The sequence below is a fragment of the Leiobunum rupestre genome, chromosome 6 (assembly GCF_980474605.1).
Source record: "Leiobunum rupestre chromosome 6, qqLeiRupe1.1.hap1, whole genome shotgun sequence".
Taxonomy (NCBI): Eukaryota; Metazoa; Arthropoda; class Arachnida; order Opiliones; family Sclerosomatidae; genus Leiobunum; species Leiobunum rupestre.
In genome coordinates this window covers 44504869-44522945 of record NC_143389.1, presented here as the reverse complement: position 1 = coordinate 44522945, position 18077 = coordinate 44504869, and the positions used below count along the sequence as shown (strand labels likewise).

The 18077-nt window shown below is 39.0% G+C and overlaps 2 long non-coding RNA genes across 2 annotated transcripts; both read right to left on the bottom strand.

Annotated features, from left to right (window-relative positions):
- Positions 1-6739: 6739 nt before the first annotated feature.
- On the bottom strand, positions 6740-7629 carry LOC149941112 (uncharacterized). The gene is made up of 3 exons (XR_016481182.1): positions 7465-7629; positions 7257-7405; positions 6740-7199 (listed from the first exon to the last, which is right to left on the bottom strand). It is a non-coding gene; the product is annotated as an uncharacterized LOC149941112 (long non-coding RNA).
- A 21-nt stretch (positions 7630-7650) lies between these two features.
- LOC149941111 (uncharacterized) lies at positions 7651-8477 on the bottom strand. Its single transcript, XR_016481181.1, has 5 exons — positions 8397-8477; positions 8084-8334; positions 7945-7986; positions 7764-7860; positions 7651-7696 (listed from the first exon to the last, which is right to left on the bottom strand). It is a non-coding gene; the product is annotated as an uncharacterized LOC149941111 (long non-coding RNA).
- Positions 8478-18077: the final 9600 nt, after the last annotated feature.

The following is an 18077-nucleotide window of genomic DNA, read 5'->3' as shown; positions in this document are numbered from 1 at the left end:
TGTTCCCACTAACAATTTGGAGGTCCTCCCTCGAGATAGAGCTCTTGATAGTAAAAGCTGGATGGAATGGGGAGAAAGCGTCGTTAAGAACTAATGATCTTAAAATTCTTTCTTTGATACTTTCTCTTCTCCGTTCATTTCGCTTCTTTTCCCGCGTCCCTTTTTCGATCGCATTCATTTGGTCCGCCGCCGCCGCCGCTTATGTCTTTCTACGGAATATAGAGCTCTCTGCCTTCTCGTCTCTCAAGATGCTTATCTTTCACGGGGCGCGTTTTTTTTCATCGGCGGCGCACAATGCCATCTATGTGGAAGCGACGGAATGACGGAGATCGCGCGCGCGAAAGCGACTTTTCCCGCTTTTGTTAGGCCTCGGTCTCCCGCTTCGCTCTCTTATATAAAGCCGTTATTTAGGAGAGACGCGGCTCTGAAAATGCGTTTTCCGCCATAGAATCTCCTTTCCCGCGTTTTGTAAGAGATCCCCGGGGAGCTTTAGAAGTTCCAGAAGATCACGGGAAGCGGCCGTAGGATAAGACTGTTTTTTCCCTTCCTCCCGCCGCTCTTAGGAATACAAGCCCGCCTAAAAAAACAAGATGGCGGATCGTACGACGCGCTGGAGTTTCTCGGGGTAAATAAGTAACTTCATCTCTTTTTGGGGGCAAAAGAAGGGGTTTATACTATAGCGGTATAAATTTCGGCCGGTACAATAGACGGAGAATTTTTTGGTTAACTCGGTGGCGCTAGTAAAAGTTTAGGAGACGCTCTCCCTTCTTCTCTTATCTCATTATCCACTTTTTCTCGAATATCAACGATTTTTCTTTCGCTCAGATGGGACGCCAAAGAGCGGCTAGCTCGTTTAACGCGAACTATAAAAGCGATTATTTCGCCTAGATGAAAGAATTTCAATGAGCGGCTCTGTTCGAGTCGCCAGTTTCGCCGGCGAAGAAGGCGGATGTAACGCGATAATTCCGGTAGCCCAGCTCGCTTCGATAATCGGAGGAGGGCGCGCTGGGCCGAATTTAACAACCCCAGCCTCTCTCCTCTCTCGCGCTAACTCGTTATTTCGCGGGGTTTGTTCTTATCGCGGTGTTAGGCATTTTTAAAAAAAGCATTCTCAGCTCACAAGCTGCTCGTGCTAATTTAGAAAAAGTTAAGCTCGCGCTCTTTTTCGAGCGGTTCTGATAATATCGCTCTCTCAGATCTCCTCTTAAATTTGTTTATTAATGCTAGCTCATCTCATTTCACGCTTTTTTTTGCCTTTTCGCTCTCAGCTTCTGGTTTACGCTCCACTCCTCGGCCAGCCCAAACTAGTCGTGAACTATTTTAACTAATTTCACCATTTTTAGAAGTAGCCAAATGAACTAAGAATTAAAAAAAAATTGTCAAAAATCTTTTAGCTATATGGGCAGGGTTGGAAAAAAACCGGTTAAAACCACTAATAAAAAAAATGCTTAAATCGCTTGTATCTAGCCCTCATTACTTCGATTTAAAAATTACGTTTTTGCGCGTGACAGTACCTTTACATTGTGAGGTATAGCCGAGGGGCTAACCACTCTTAGAAAGTCTGTACACCGGATTACGCTAAGATTACCACTGCCAAAGGCAGGGACTTCAAAGATTACGCGTAATCCCATTAGTACAGTCAAAGGTACACCGATTACGCGGAGTGATCAGCCCCTCGGGTATAGCTTAATTACCTGCTTTTCTACCCTAACATGGCGGCGTATTATCACTTGAAATATTAATTTTAAGATCCCCCAATTGCTCATATCTAGCCCTCATTACTTCAAAAAGTGAAGGTTAAGTTTTAGTTTAGTTTTGGAATAGAAAATGTAGAATAATAATAATAATAATAATCTTTTTGTCACTGCGTGATTGTGAAATCGAATGTTCATCTCGTTTTTCGTTTAATATCGAACTAGAAGATTGACTCATCTCGGAGCTCGGCTCACTTTCAAACCGAAGGATATTCCTCAGCTCTTTTGCTCGTACAACGGGTCAAATATCCGTCATCTCGCTCATTAACAGCAGGGTTGCCACGGTACCCGGAATACCTGGAATTCCTGGAAAAGTCAGGGAATTTCAATATGGGTCTAAAAATCAGGGAAAAGTCGGGGAATTTCCAAAATTAGTCTAAAAATCAGGGAAATGTCAGGGAATTTAATTTCGGTTGCAAATAGGAAACCTTTATTAAAAATTAGGGTAAACAAATACAAAATTTAGCCACAAAATAAGTCAGGGAAAATCTCCGGAGATAGTTAGGGAAAACCTGGAAAAGTCAGGGAATTTGAATGAGAAAAAAACTGTGGCAACCCTGAACAGTAAAAAAATGTTTCCATTCTCCGAAATTTACCACTCATTCTGATTCTGAACCACCCAATCGGCTCCAAAATGAGCTGATCCCGCCCAAAAGCGTCTTATCGCGAGCGTTTCTTACGGACATACGTGCGCCTCTAGTTTAATATTAAAGTTTTGAAGTGGGCAAAAGGCACTATCCACTGTAGCGGAATATCTTTCATTTTCGGTGCGGGACTCATTGGGGAAAACCCGGCACATTTTAATGAGGACCACCAACGCCTATTACAGCGGTTTTCTTTTGGAAATCGGATTTACGGGGGTTATTCCATGGGCAGTATGTTTTTGGGCGATCTATTTGTAATTTTAGACTATTTATTCCACCTACACCAATACGCGTATAAGAAGGGAGAAGACCCTTTTACAGGGGTACCGCCATTGTGTGTACATTTTTAACAATCTACTTGTTACTAGATGGCGCCATCAGTTTACAATCCGAAATAACAAAAATGATAATATCAGCGAAAGTTAATTTAAATTATGGTTATTTAAAAGCAGGAATTTTGAATAACTATATTTTATAAAATATTTTATATATAAATAGCCCTTAAATTATATAATAAATATAATTTTTTTTTCAAATTTGGCGCCAAAATATCCACGCTGGTGTCATCTAGTGTAGAAATATGAAAATAAAAATTTATACTCGATGGCGGTTTCTAAAGGTTGGTTTCCCTGTATGTAATATGCGAATTGGTTTATTTGAGTAGCTAAACATCCTTGTTAACTCATAATTTTGTCGTAAGGAAATTGGGAATAGCAACATTGTCCTCGTAGGTAATTAGGATCACTGGAGGAAAATAGAAAGTCGATACGCCCTCCGCGCCCTAATTACCAATAAATCATCCAATTTTTAAAAAAGTATATTTTATAATTTTCCAAAAAGGTTCATTAGTATTGGGCGGGAAATGGTCGTTAAAAGTGGATTTTCTTGGTGTAAAGGATAAAGTAGGTATATAGCGTGGTTGCTATATCGGAAGGAAGGGGGTTTGGTTCGACCAAGGTGTGCTGGCGAGGATCCTTTGCCTGTCCAATCCAATTACAAACGGCGCGCCTTTTACGAGTCTTCCATTTGGATGAGAAGCGTTAATTAAGCGGGACTAATTAGCTCGCTTCCCCCTGCCAATCTTGTCATGTAAAATGGCGGCGGAGGCTAGAACTCTTTGGCTCGTCGCGCCCCGACTCTTTATAAGGTCACCATCGACCACTCGCCCCTTCGTGACCCTCGACACCCTCGTCTCTCCTCTCTGTCAAATACTAGGAGAGCTAACTTTGGTCCGAACTACTACCGTACACCCCACTGATTCGCTGGCAAGCCAACCCCTTCTCCCTGTACCGAAATAACCGGTCTTTAGCTCTTAGATATATTCGGATCTTACCGAATGTTAGCTTCATTACGCTACAAGAATACACTGTCCAATCTCTCATAGTGGACTGAAATAAAGTATGTTCAAACAGGCGCGAGACACGTCTCAAGATGTTCGTTTTGCGAATAGGGCTACGATGCTATGAAATCGAGTTGAGTCCACCATTTAAGGGAAACCTTTTTAATTCCTAATGAGGAATGAGCGTAGAGTACAAACAATCCTCGCTTAATGAACTTTCGAAAAGAAGGGATCTTTTTCTCGAGATGCGCTCGGAGACACTCGAAGAACCATTTGTTGTTTTCATACCACGCGAAGGTCACCGCTTGAATTGCAATTTCTTCAAACTTGCCTATACACAAATGGGCTCTCTCTCTCATATAAAGGGTTCTTCTACTTTTCCCCCGACAGTGTGGAGATCGTATCTTTATTTTAAATAGATATATTAACTTGAAACACGCATTGAGGAAATTTAGTAGATCAATTCGTATAAACTATCATCTAGCGAGGGAAAGATCCCGCTCTGGGTATATTAATGGTGGACCTTTATTTAGCGGACGACCCTCACTTGATAATTCCATTCGGTTGGTAAGGCGGCAAACGCGCGACTTCCGTAGTACATCGAAGTGAAGGCTTGGCTCGCGCGCGGAGTCGTGTCCGCGGCTAACCATTGTCGCGGCTTTAAACCCGAGGTATATAGGGATATTTATTTATCCCGCGGTGGCCCTTATAGTATTCGTCGTCGCGTCTCTGGGGAGAAAGCGGCAATCCATCACTCGAGCGAAATGAGTACAAATGAGGCGGCCTCCGCGACACGCGATAAACCCTTTTTACGGCGCTGTATATACCGTCGCGCGTAGAAGAACACGTTTTCCGGCGCTGTCTAATGCCATCGCAATTTGTCTGTCCTTGTGTTTCTTCGGGGAATCCAAATAATTCATAGTAAAAGCTTTTCCATCTCCGAGATGTTTAACGAAGTCGCCGAGGTACTTCGGCCCAGCCACTCTCGCCTCCCGAAATCGACGAGCCAATATACTTCGTAATTAATAAATAGAATCACTAACTTTTGTCATGGTGCAGTAATCAAGTTGGCAAGCTTGCCAAAATATACCTCGGAAGAGTTTTTAATTTTCAGTGAAGCGTAACTGTATCCGTGGTTCTGCGGTAGAACGCTCACCTGTCGTTCAAGAGGACTGGGGTTCGAATCCCGGCCGATTAAAAATTATACTTCACCCAATGACAAAAAGAGGGCGCTTTTGGAAAAACCTTTTCCCTGATTCTAAGAAACTGCGTACGCAGTGATTACCCTTTGCCCCGAAAATGCGAACGCGTTCGCAGGCCTAACAGACCCACAGACAGACAGACAGACACGGTGATTGTATAACCCCTCCTAGGGGACTTTGTCCCCTCGGAGAGGTAAAAAGTATATAAAAATACGCGAAAAAGTAGATTAGTCCATAATTAAACGGGATAATATAGCTAAATCCTAAACAAATTTGAAGAAATTAAAAAAACCTACTAATAACTCGTACCAATAGGTCTTCGAGCAAACAAAAAACTCGGATCAAATAGTTCTTCCGAGTAATAAACTAAATTAAAAATAAATAAAATAGCCAGAAATTCCAACGGTAGACCGGTTTCGTTCTATTTGGAACTCATCAGTACCGTGCGGGAAATCTGGCTGGCGACTGTTAAATCTAAAAGAGAAACTAAGCCTAAACATTAAAAATTTCAAAACGCGTTGCATATAGTAACGGAAAGCCGAAAGGGGGGGGGGGAGAGTGGTGGAGAATAGTATATACGATAAGTTAAGTTAGTTAGTATAAGTTTATTACGGAATACTCATGAGGCGATTGGATTTAATTAAAATTTATTTAAAAAACTAAAATTAAATACAAACATTAGAACTGTGATGTTCATTAAAGCATCAACGTCCGACACTACGTTTCGGGTCTTACAAGATCCTTTGTCAAGTGTAAAGGTTACGGGTCAAACCAGGAGCGGATCCAGGCCATCAAGTAAGGAGGGGCGATCATGGGCATTCAAAAGTCGTCTGCTATTTCTTCACAAATTTAGTTAGCAGGTATTAAAGTAGATGGCGCTATCGTTTCTAAGCTCGAAGCCTATATGGAGCGTGAAAATGTAACGTGGAGCTCTCATTTTCGTTTGCTTAAACGAAGTACTTTCTACAACTAGAAAGTCTAGTATACTCTAGTATCTATAAATATATTTCAATAACTTCAAAAATTGTTATGTTTTTACAAGTATTCTAAGGGGGGGGGGCGATCGCCCCCATCGCCCCCCCCCCTATGGAGCCGCCCCTGGGTCAAACATTCTTATTTATCAACTCTTAACATTAGGTATAATGACGTCATATTTCTACTAAAATAAGAGATATTATATTAATATTTTTATTTTTAAGTAAATGTAGTTGGAGGGGCGATGAGACAATTTTCAATATCCCAAACATAGACATTAGAATAAGAATAACCTAGACAAATTATTGATAGTAAGGAAGAGCGCGTGCCTGAGTCGGAAAATTCATCTCTCCCCGTCATTTCGCGTGCTCTGCGCTAGATGGCGAAAATACGTGGCGCGATCTATCGAGTAGTGGAGTAATTAAAAAATGTAGGAAATTCAAATCGTACGTAGTCTAAACCCAAACTTTTTAGGTTTGACGCAAAATGTAAGGGATTGAAATTCAGTAAATAAAGTTTGATTTTGGAAATATTCGAATTTTAATATCTAAAATGGGTAAAAAATGTGCTGTTGCAAACTGTAAAAGTCGTTCTAAGAATGACAAAATATCTTTTCATAAGTATAAGTTTCAATTGTTATGTTTATTTTCAATATTTTTTCATATAAACTTTTTATGGTTAAGATTTCCTCAATCTAACATACATCAACGCAAAAAATGGCTAAATGCTATAAACCGGTTAAACTTCAAACCTGGTAATAACCATTTTGTGTGTGGAAAACACTTCAAAGATGATGACTTTCGCGTTAGCAAAAAGGGAAGTCATGATCAACTGCGGAAAAAACTAAAAGAATGCGCAATTCCTTCTGTCTTTTTGGAAAAAAGAATTTCGGATTTAAAACTAAAATTTAATAAAACTGGAACAAAAGTATTTAATTATTTAGTGTTAAATTAAAGTAGTAATAGATAGCTACATAATAAACGGCTTTATAGCGGAGCTATAGCAGGCACAATGACATGGAGACTTCTTCCGAGATGCCTGGAACCAACAGTGCACTTCCTAGTACTGAGAATCTTTCAGAGACATTAGATTTTTCAAAAATCTCTGCATTCTTGGATCCAAATGAATACTTCTGTGGTCTTGAGTTGGAAGTACAAACAGACGATCTCACAGAAGTAAGTAGTTGTCCAGGGACGTTTGATTTCGGTCAAAAAGTCAGTGTCCAAATGACTTCCATGTAGCTATCCTAACTGGTGTCCATGTTATTAATAATGTAGGCACCGCCCTAATAATAAATATATTAGTTTTTACTGTTTTGGTAAATAAATTGAAATTATATTACATTTTTTGAAATTCGCAGTATGTAGGGATGGAAGTGGAGACCTCAAATGACAAATCACCTAATGAATTTACTGCAATGAATTTTACTAAAGATGACCAAATGATTGAAGTTCTTGGTGTTGAAACAACGGATATTGAAAATGCTAAGTCCTTAGGGAAAAAAACAAATCACGATCATGTAGGCAATTGAAGCAGAACTTAATACTTGCCTGCTTAAAATTAACAAATATTCTGTTAATGAATTACAGACATATTTCAGTGGTATTGAATCTCCAATACTGATTCGCGAAAAAGAAACTCTTGAGATTCAAACTGGAACAATGGAGACAGTGGAGGTTCAAAATAAATCAACTCAAACATCTTTGCACTGCTTAGCGCTCCAAAGAAGTTTAGAAATTGAAGGGAACAAAGTCCAAACTCTTCGGAAACAACTCAAAATAGCTAAACAAGCAAAGAAAAGAAAAGATTTAAAATTGTCCTCTCTGAAGCACATGCTTCATCAAATTACGAGAAAAAATCTGCTCTTAGAAGAAAATGCGCTCGACATTGAACAGAGGTTTGGATCAACTTCAATTGAGTTGTTTAAATTTTTGCACCAAACAGGACTAAAAAATAAAAAGAAGCAAAAATATCCTCAGTTAATTCGAAGTTTTGCTATGACAATGCATTTTTATTCGCCAAAAGCATACCAGTTTCTAAGAAAACATCTATGTCTTCCGCATGCCAGCACACTACGTGAATGGTCAAATAAAGTTGATGGTAAACCAGGATTTACTTTTGAGAGCTTCGAATACATAAAAAATGTGGTTAACAAAATTGAACACTCACTTCTGATTGCTCTATCCTTGGACGAAATGTCTATAAGAAAGCACACAGAATGGACCGGCAAGGAATTTTCTGGATACGTAAATGTCGGGTTAGATCATGACACACAAGATACAGATGAAATCGCCACTTCAGCACTGGTTTTTATGGCGGTAGCCATCAATGGGCATTGGAAAGTACCTATTGGATATTTCCTTGTCCATGGAACCCCAAGCTATTTGCTTAAGAATCTTGTGACAGAATGCCTATTTAAACTACAAAAAACAGGTGCCAAATGTATAGCATTAGTTTGTGACGGACTCAGCAGCAATATTACCATGGCTCAATCACTTGGTATTATAATAACTGAAGAAATCATTGAATGCCGTTTCCCAAATCCTGGTACAAACAAAAAAAATGTTTCGTTGGCGCACCCAGAAAGTGAAAATTTAATGAATTTCTTTCTTCACTACATGGGGGGCCAGGTGGTCTATTCCCTAAAAGTAGTGTTTCAAGAGGGAATTAGCATCTGGGTGCGCCATCTTATTGTCAGTGTTGGGTAAAATACTTTACTTTCGGTATTTAAAATGAAATACGAAATACTTTTAACGTCAAGTATTTAAAATAAAATACTTTATTTTAGTATTTTAAAATACTAAATACTCAAAATACTGTAATTTCTTGAAAAGAGGAAAAAATTCCAGAATAATCGAAAGATTGAGAATATTCCACTTTAACGTGCTGTATAAAAGACGGATTGTCTCGTAAGACTAGAGTACTCGCTACTCCAAAGTCACCACGTGTGAGAAGCGGAATTTTATCACGAGTTTGTGGGTGAATATGAATTACATGTATTTCTTCCACTTGCAACTTGATGGTATTTTCGCTAATAATATTCAGTATTTTGTTCAAATACAAGAAAAAATGTATTTAAAATAAAATACTAAATACATTTCTTTAAAGGTATTTAAAAAAAATACTAAATACTGAAAAAGTATTTAAAATACTACCCAACACTGCTTATTTAAACATTACTATATTTTATATTTTCCTTCCAGCGGATGCAGGTGAAACGGTTCACTTCATCCTTGACGCTTGCCATATGATCAAACTTTTTAGAAATTTATTTGAGCACTTTGGTATCTTGATAGATCGGCGAACTGGTGAAGTAAGAAAAATACTTTAAAAATGTGGTTCACTTTCCTAATAACCTTACGCATTTACTAGCTGATCAAGTGGTCTTACATCACTACCCTTCAAGGCTACCAAGAATTTGAGGGTTTAACCTTGGCCAACAAACTTTCCAAATTTCACATTAAATTTAAAACGCAAAAAATGAAGGTTAGCTTGGCGGTACAAACAGTTAGCAGTTCAGTGGCAAAGAGTCTAGACTTCTTGAGAGAGGCTGGTGATCCAATATTTGAGGGATGTAAACCAACATCCAAACTCATATCATCAATTGATCGGTACCTAGAAGTGTTTAATTTTAGGCAGGTTTTTCTAGAAAATTTAACAATGTTTTTACTTAATTTTCTTGCACAGATTGTTTGATGTTTTAAACTCAAGAAATCCCTGGGCTAAAGGTTTCAAGTCACCAATTCGGCTTTCGAACATGGAAGTAACTAAAAGTGACATTTTGAAGACAAAAGACCTTCTATTCAATTTGACAGACCAAGATGGCAACTTAATTCTCGAAAGCACACGAAAAACGGCTATTATGGGTTTTGCTGTGACAATTCATAGTGTTTTGAGTATCGCAGAGAAATACATTGTTCCACCCAATGCTCCACTAAAGTAAAAATTGTGATTTTGATCAACATAAAGTTTTTAATTAAATATTTACTTTAAAGGTACCTTCTAACCTACAAGCTTTCTCAGGACCATTTAGAATTGTACTTTAATACAATTCGTCAGAGAGGAGGGTGGAACAACAATCCCACCTGTAGACAATTCACAGCTGCGTACAAAAACACTTTAGTTACAAAAATTGAAACTTCACAAAGTGGTAACGTGATTGCATTGGATAATACTCATGTTCCAAATTTATGCGAGATTACAGTTCCAAGCAAGGACATCCTCATTTTGCCCGAAACACTAGAGGAAGAATTAGATAATTTCATTTTGTTCCTTACTGATGAAACATCAACATCCAACATCTTTAGAGATAACATAATTTATTATATGAGTGGATTTGTAGTAAAAAAACTAAAAAGGGAACTTAAATGCCAAACATGTTTAGCTGCTTTGGATGATAAGAATTCCCCACTAAGAAATCATGACTATCGCGCAATTGACCAAACCAAACTTCTATTACTTTTAAAGGATAATGGTGGATTATGTCGTCCTTCTGCTAGTGTTGTTAAAATTTGCAGTTTAACCGAGAAAGCAGTGAGGTATTTCATACCAATAAAAACTGCGGCTAAAAACATAAACTTGAAAATCGAATGTTTGGTGCTGAGTCAGTTAGTTGCAGTGGATACTTTTCCAACTTTACATGAACATATGTTTGATGATGAGCTTGGCTCCCAACACCACGTAAATGTTCTAATGAAAAAGATCATAAAAATTGATGTAAACATAAGACTCAGGAAAATAAGCCGAGACATCAATCATCAATTACAAAAAGAACTTGTTAGGAAAAAGCTCACCAAGCTAATTCTTTTTCAGGGACAATGAGATCAGCAGCCTTGAATTCAATTCTCTCTTTGGGCAAAATGTTTAGATTTTCTATTAAATTATAAAAAATATTAATGAAACTTGATATTAAAGAAAAATAAGTAAAATATCTACTCACCAAGTTACGACTATTAATTTAAATTATTACTCTAAAACGTCTTTTTCTCTCGTAGACTTCCACCACGTGACAACCAGCTGGTTGGTGGTTGCCTTATTTACGTTTTTATTTTATCGCGGCTATAGATGACGCCACATATTTTCGCAATTTAACGCAGCGCACGCGCAAGACCGCACGCGCGGTCTTCACTTTCCCAGATTCAATAATTCCTCTACTTACTTCTATCTCTATGATCCCAAATCGGGGAAATTTCGCCATCTTGGTCAAAATTTAGGTTTCCGAATTTTTGAATAAGAATTTTTTCAGCGAGTTTACGTTTAAAGGGGAACGGTCAAGCTTTAACCAGTTAGATAGCCCTATAGCCCATTAAAAACTAAAATTTATGGCGAAAACCGCGTCAAAAATATTGAGTGGTTAATTTTTAATAAAATAAAGAAATTTCGGGAAATCAAAAAGCGCGCGTCCGCCGCGACACCTGGTGAGAAGTCTGTGAGACAGAAAAACAACGTAAAAGCGCGCGCTGCTGAAGACGCAAAAAAAAATTGTTTTGCACGCGCGGCGCGTTCCAGTTATAAGAGACCTAAGCCTAAATTGCGCGATTTTAAAAGTTAGGATAGTTCTCAAATCGCTCATACGGGGTTTAGGGCGCTGGCGGCAGCCCCTAAGATGGCGACGAAAATTCAAACCCAAACATCTGGCGTTATTTTTCGTTTCAACTTTTTTCAAGACAAAAAAAAGGTACGTGTCAGTATATTGAACGTCTTGTTAATCTTTTGATACGGAAAAAAGGCCATATTTGGAAAAGCTTGGTCGTTCCCCTTTAAAATTATGTTTTTCTGTATGAAGGATTTTTTTATTATTAAAGTCAATAATATGACCAGCTTTTACTGTATGGTAAGATAGGCTATTAAACCAACCAACCATCAGCTAGGCTAGGCTAATACCCAAGGCACCACCTTAGGCCTAAGTCATCAAGTGACTTTTGAAGCCTTTAATTCAGGTGGCCGGGTTACAATGCGTAGGAGGGTGGTGGCAAGCCCTGCATGCCACGCGATCGAGCCAACAGCTCCCTACACTAACTATTACCGTTAACCTCGATAAGTTTTTATGGAAGGGGAAACCGAAGAGCTCGTTGGAAAACCCCTTAAACCAGTGAGGAGAGAACTTGCAAACTCAACGCGGAAGGAGTTGTTCCGAGTTTTCACCCAGTGCCACAAGCTAGGATCGAACCCGGCTCCTCTTGCTGCGAGGCGAAAGTGCTAACCACTCCGCCACCCCACTGGGGGTCGAGGTTTTTTACCGCGCGTTGGTGTTCTTTTATCCGAGTTTGTATTGGTCTCATCTCTCATTGTCTCTCCAACATATTTATCTGTACATGTAATTCGTACTTAACGTGAGCCTGAGATTTTACGCGCCATACCCGGTTTTTGAGTAGATTTAGCGAGTATTTGAAACGGGTCGTCGTAGCGCGATGGCGTAAAGGCCTTTCTCAATTTGATCGTCGTCCGCTTGTTTAATAGGGTGCGATTGCGGAATCGGTAGACGGTTCATCATTAGGCTTCGGCTCTTTCGCCGCTTATCTTAACGACAACGTCTCTTCGGGCCTTCTTCGCTCCCTTCCGCTACGAGCGGGCCGGAATAAACGCGCCCGCCGAATAAATGGCCGATGCGTTCTCAACTTCTATCGTCTCTTCCGCTTGGTTAGTTCAACTCTTTCGGGTCCTTTTCTTATAGGGAGATTGATCTTTCGACGCCGCCATCATCTAAAATTCCTTTCGTTGCCCCCTCATTTTGCGGCAAATGGAAGGCGTCCGCTATCTCTATATAATCGCGGGGACCCAGTCTCGCTGCAGCCAATTAGCCGCTTGATAAATGACGAAGAGGCGGGGCTCTTCTCTTAGTCTACGGACTCAAATCCTCTCCCCCCTACCGCTGTTACTAGTTACCGCGGCTATAGACCCCCCCCCCTGGCCCGTGTGTTCGTCTACTTTTCCCGGAGTTTAGTCATCCTTATTCTACTAACTCCGGACCACGCTATTACCGTCGTTCCGAGTTTGGATCGAAATAGTCGAAACCGAAGCGTCGCTCCGACTCCAATTGAACCCCAACTCTTTCGAGTACACGGCGTTGGAATCTCCGCGGTTGCGTTCGGAGCCACTCGAAACGCGTAATCATCTCTCCCCATTCCGATGCCCTTTCTTTCGCCTTCGCGAATTCCTGTTCCGATTAATATACGCGGCGTCTGCTGGAAATGTTTTCTTCGTTATGGCGAAATAAATTTTATCTCGCTAGCGAAGTAGGTCAAAAACGCCTGTAGAAGAGTTCTAACTCCTAAACTACTTTGGGCATCTTTCTCACGGTCCGCACTCCTGTTTCGTACATTAGTAATAACCAATTACCAAAATGCTTTGGCAAAATCGTTAATGATACTAATTAATTGGATCACTTTCATTTTCTAACTCTCATTTTTGCTTGAACTTTCCATTTTCCGATTTGAAAATATTAATATCCAGGATGGTCTGAGCTTCAGATTTTCCGAGAAATGTTTTAACTTTTTCGTTTGACGTTTTTCGCTTTTGAAAAGTGAAGCGACTGACGTTGTGAACGGTAAAGCCTAGGCTTCGACAATGATTTTCGAAATTGTAATTCCGCTAAATCTTGCAATTTTTAATATTTCATTATTCCCTTTTCAAGAATTGAAATTGAGTATTTTTAATGCGATAATTTTTATTTCATTTTTGCGTTCTTAGTTTAGAATTGATTTATTCTAAAATGTGTTTTCATCAATTGCATCGGTGCATATTCGTCTTTAGTAGTACTGATTAGCTTCAATGCCACCTCATATTAAAGATATTTAAATAAGGGCTCATCCGCTTACATCCTCATCGCGCATTCCGCGTAAAAAATGGAGTAAAAAAATGTATTTTGGTCTTACAAAGACCGCAAACTTAGCGGAGCCCCGTTTTGTTTGTCTAACTCAAATATTTACCTAAATCACGGTGGAAGACCGACTAGCGTAAAGAACCATACCACTAATCATACAGCTTTATATTAAAAACAACTTGATAATTCCGAGATGAAGTTGCTCTAGTCATATTCCTGAATAGAAAAAAATCTCCTAAAAATAAAACTGACGGCGAAGATTGCCTGCTAAACAAATCGCGCGGGTGTACCGTGGAATAACTTATTACTTGGTAAACTTAACGAAAATCTCGGCTTTCGAGCTTACCACGACATTTTCCGTCGCTTCGTAATGTTGTTTTTCTTTAATTAAATTTTACTCGCTGTTTATTCCTTAACAGGAGAATTATTTATTTATTTTTCAATTAAAGTTTTATTTGATCGTGTCTTATTAAAACTGAAGTTGTTTACAATTTCGACTTGACTTTCGATAACTTCGTGTTTGATCGCTTTATTACGGACTAATCGCAATTTCTATTTTTTCAACCACAAATTCATGTTTTCAGGACGTCGCCGTTGAAACAAAACCACGTAACTTGAGATACGTGGTTTTGTAAAAATTGACATATTTAGGTTCTACACCCCAATTTACGTATATAACATTAAACACATTAATTGAATTTCTTTTTTTTTAATCGAGAAAACATTTAAACGTATCTTTAATATTCACAACGCATTTCGCGCAAAAGCACGTATCTCGCTTATTTTCAGCTCCTACTTCACTTCATGGCGCAAAACCACGTATCTCTAAAAATTCCCCTTTAGCAAAATAATTTTAAATTAACATCCTCATAAATTCAATATTGAACAGTAGCGTAGCCAGGATTTTGTTTCGGGGGGGGGGGGGCGGGCACGCCATTGGAAAAAAGTAAAAAAAAATATTTGTGCCCCCTGTCCCCCCTGGCTACGCCACTGATATTGAAACGAAATTATTTAACTATAAAATTAACTGACATGTAAAAACCTAACACGCGATTTCGCAAGTCGACCCTGTAAAATTAAAAATCCATTTTTCTCAAAAAGGCCACCGAAAAGATACGTGGTTTTGTTTTAACGGTGACGTGGTACGGTGCGTGACTGATAATATCTTGTTGAGCAATTGTAGCCCATTCATCTTCGACACAACACTGTCATAAACAACCAACAAAAAGCAACCCTTATCTATGCATAAGAAATTATACAAAACAAATTATTTCATGGTAGCAATATAATTTTTTTGCCTTCTTAATTGTCCCTAATAATATCTTATTATTTAAACGAAAATTAAATAGTATAATAAAATGTTAACATTCACTAGATGAAGCATCTTTATTCACAACACTACAATCAGTGTTATTTAACTTGAGGACGGTTGGATTACCACGCTATACAATATGCGAGACTGCGAGACTCGCTTTCCTCCCACTGGGTACGAGGGATGTTTTTTGTTGATTTGTCAACACCGTCCTCTATTGCTTGTGAAAAATAAAAATAAAACAATGGTTGGTCGATTAGTTGTAAAAGCATTATAATCAAATTTATTTACTTTTTTTAACTTAAAAATAAAGAAATATTTTCAGTAAAGTTTTAAAATTATGTAATAAATGCAATACATAGTTTGCATCCCTACGTCATCAATGACGCAGTTCCAAGTATAGATATAAGAACCAAGAATAAATATTTAATTTGAGGAAGAATGAACGGTTCTATGCCGCCATTTTGCCGGTGTAGATTTCTTAGTAAATCGGGAGGGTTAACAGTTTCAATCGTCTGTTTGCGGATTTTAATTATTTTCAAATGATTAAGAAATTAGTTTCACGTTAAAAATGGTTATCTGCCTGGTTAAAAATTGTTCGAGTAGTTCAATTACCAAGGGAGAGCGAAAATTGTTTATTTTATTCGATAGCGAAGGTAATTGTAAAAAGGATGACCGCAAAGGCCTAACTTTGATAAGCTTTGTCAACTTCTTTTCGTAGATATTTCTGTCGTAATTTGATATTTTATTTAAATAACCCGGCCTTAGAATCTTATCTGGCTTTGTTTATAGCCCATTTAAAATTTTAAAGCATAAATCTAATAGGTTTTGTAGCTTTGACGAGATTACCAACAAAATGGCTACCTATTTAGTAGCTACGGGCGAAATGGTTTGAATTTTTGATTGCCCTCCCAGTTTCCTTGGAGATCATAGGCCCCTCCCTTCGGTGCAAACTATGTATAGGCCTTTCTATAAATTAACATGGCCTTCTTGTTTACTGTTTGTTTCTCACTTCTCCAATGCTCCCCAGCTCTCCCACTAAAGAGAGCGAATTAATTCGTCCATAGGTTTGACTGCGCAATTTTAAGAACAAGCTGGGCTGTCGTAGCTAATTTATGGAAAGGCCTATTAACATAGATAATAACTAGGTTAACTAGATGGCGCTCCCGCGCAATAATGATAAAAGAGGGGGAATTTGGGGAAAGTGAGTCTGACTTACGGCAGCCGTTCGATAACGTGTCGTAATCGAGCCTCCTAAAGTAAAATAACCCTGCTTTAAAAATCATACTACTTTCGCTAGCGGTCACTAGATAGCGCGTCAAGACGGAAGGATATTTTCCATCCCTCTAGTAACCTGTAACCCAAGCTGTAACGAACTTCGTTACGCGGGAGATAGGGAGTGCGCTGACCTGTCTGTAAAAAGAATAGGCTTAAATTATTCAACTAAATATAACGAATGATAAACTTGAGCTATTTAACCAGCGCGTTATTTTGACTGGGAAAAGAAGCGAAACCGTATATCGGGGTCAGGTTTTTTTACGTGTAAGTGGGCAAATGGTCTTATTGGTTTGGGTTTTATGGAGGCGAAGGAGTAGTTGGCGACCTTTTTAGCTGGGAGGTATTTGGTTTGGTGGCGCATTCACTGGCTGGTTTCCCTTTTCGAAAGGAGCTCTTTTTTCGGCGTTGACCTCCATTTGAAAGTCCCGTCTCTGGTTGGCTCGCGGCGAGTTTCGTAGATTTCGGCGCATTCATCGATAAAAAAAGCAAATGTATGGAGCGTGGTTGGCGCTTTTTTCGTTCTTGGTCTCGGCAGTCAATTTCCTGGAGCGAAATCGAAATGCCCAAAAGACGATGGCCATTCTTTGTAGGCGCACTCTTTTAACGCGGAACCCCGGCACCAAAAATAAGGAGAAAAAGAGGCGAAAAATCTCTATTTGGAATAGAGCGGATGAGCGGCGGCGAGTGTGGCTTCGTTTTGTTCGTGTCGCTTTGCCGCGGCTCGAATGCCTCGAGTAATTGAAATGTCAAGAGTTGAAAATTCAACGGCTAATCGACGCCCGCCTTTTAAAAGCGTAGTCGCCTTGTTATCGCTGATGGCCGTTTTAATGGCTCGAATTGTTTTGTCGCTCCGTTTTTCTACGAAAGGAGATTTAGCGGACCTTTGAGGCTCCGTGGAATCTTCCGGACGTAATTGTCCGCTTTCTTAGTTTTCGAGCGCGTACTTTGCAAATTTGAATCTACACTAACTCTTTTTAAATTTTAACTTAGAAAGATATTTCTGTACTAATCGATCTACGAATCGTGGGATCAAGTTACGTACTTTGACCCGTGTCTTCAACTTTGACTCCGTTTTCCATTTAATTCTACTCGAAATTGGAATGCAATTGGATATTCAACACTTCTTGGAATCTGACGAAGCCCAACTCCGTCCTTAAGTCTTTTCGTAACTTCAAATTCGATGAAATTTAATATTACCGCGTCATGGTTTAAATAATAGCGGAAATGTACAATATATATGATACGAGAGATCGAGTGCTAGGTTATTAAAATGAATGGCTCACGGGCCTTCCTAGTCTCGATGCAGTTTCCAATAATTTACTACGTTTATTACCATACTGCCTACCACTGCAAAGATGTAAGTATTACATGGCCTTGAGAATCAAATAGTAATTTCCTAATAAAATTTTTAATTCTCCATAATGTAATATCTCTCTGCAAAACCATACTTTATTCAAGTTGAGCCTTGGAATATAGAAGTTGACTGGAGGGGAAATTCCCATATCTGTAGCATTGAGTCTCTTCCCCCAACAATTCCGCCTAAGCCCTCCCAGCATGCACTGCGTTTTTGGTAGGGGCCTACGTTTTACGTTACTCTAGCGACGAAAAAGAGAGATATTTCCAAGGGTGTTGTGATTATTTGATCTTGATTTTATAGAACCAAGGTCGAACAAACCGTTAAAGGTTTGAGGTTAGAATGGCCAACTTTTTCTCAACCTTGTCAGCTATTAATAATTTTAATTTGAAAAAGA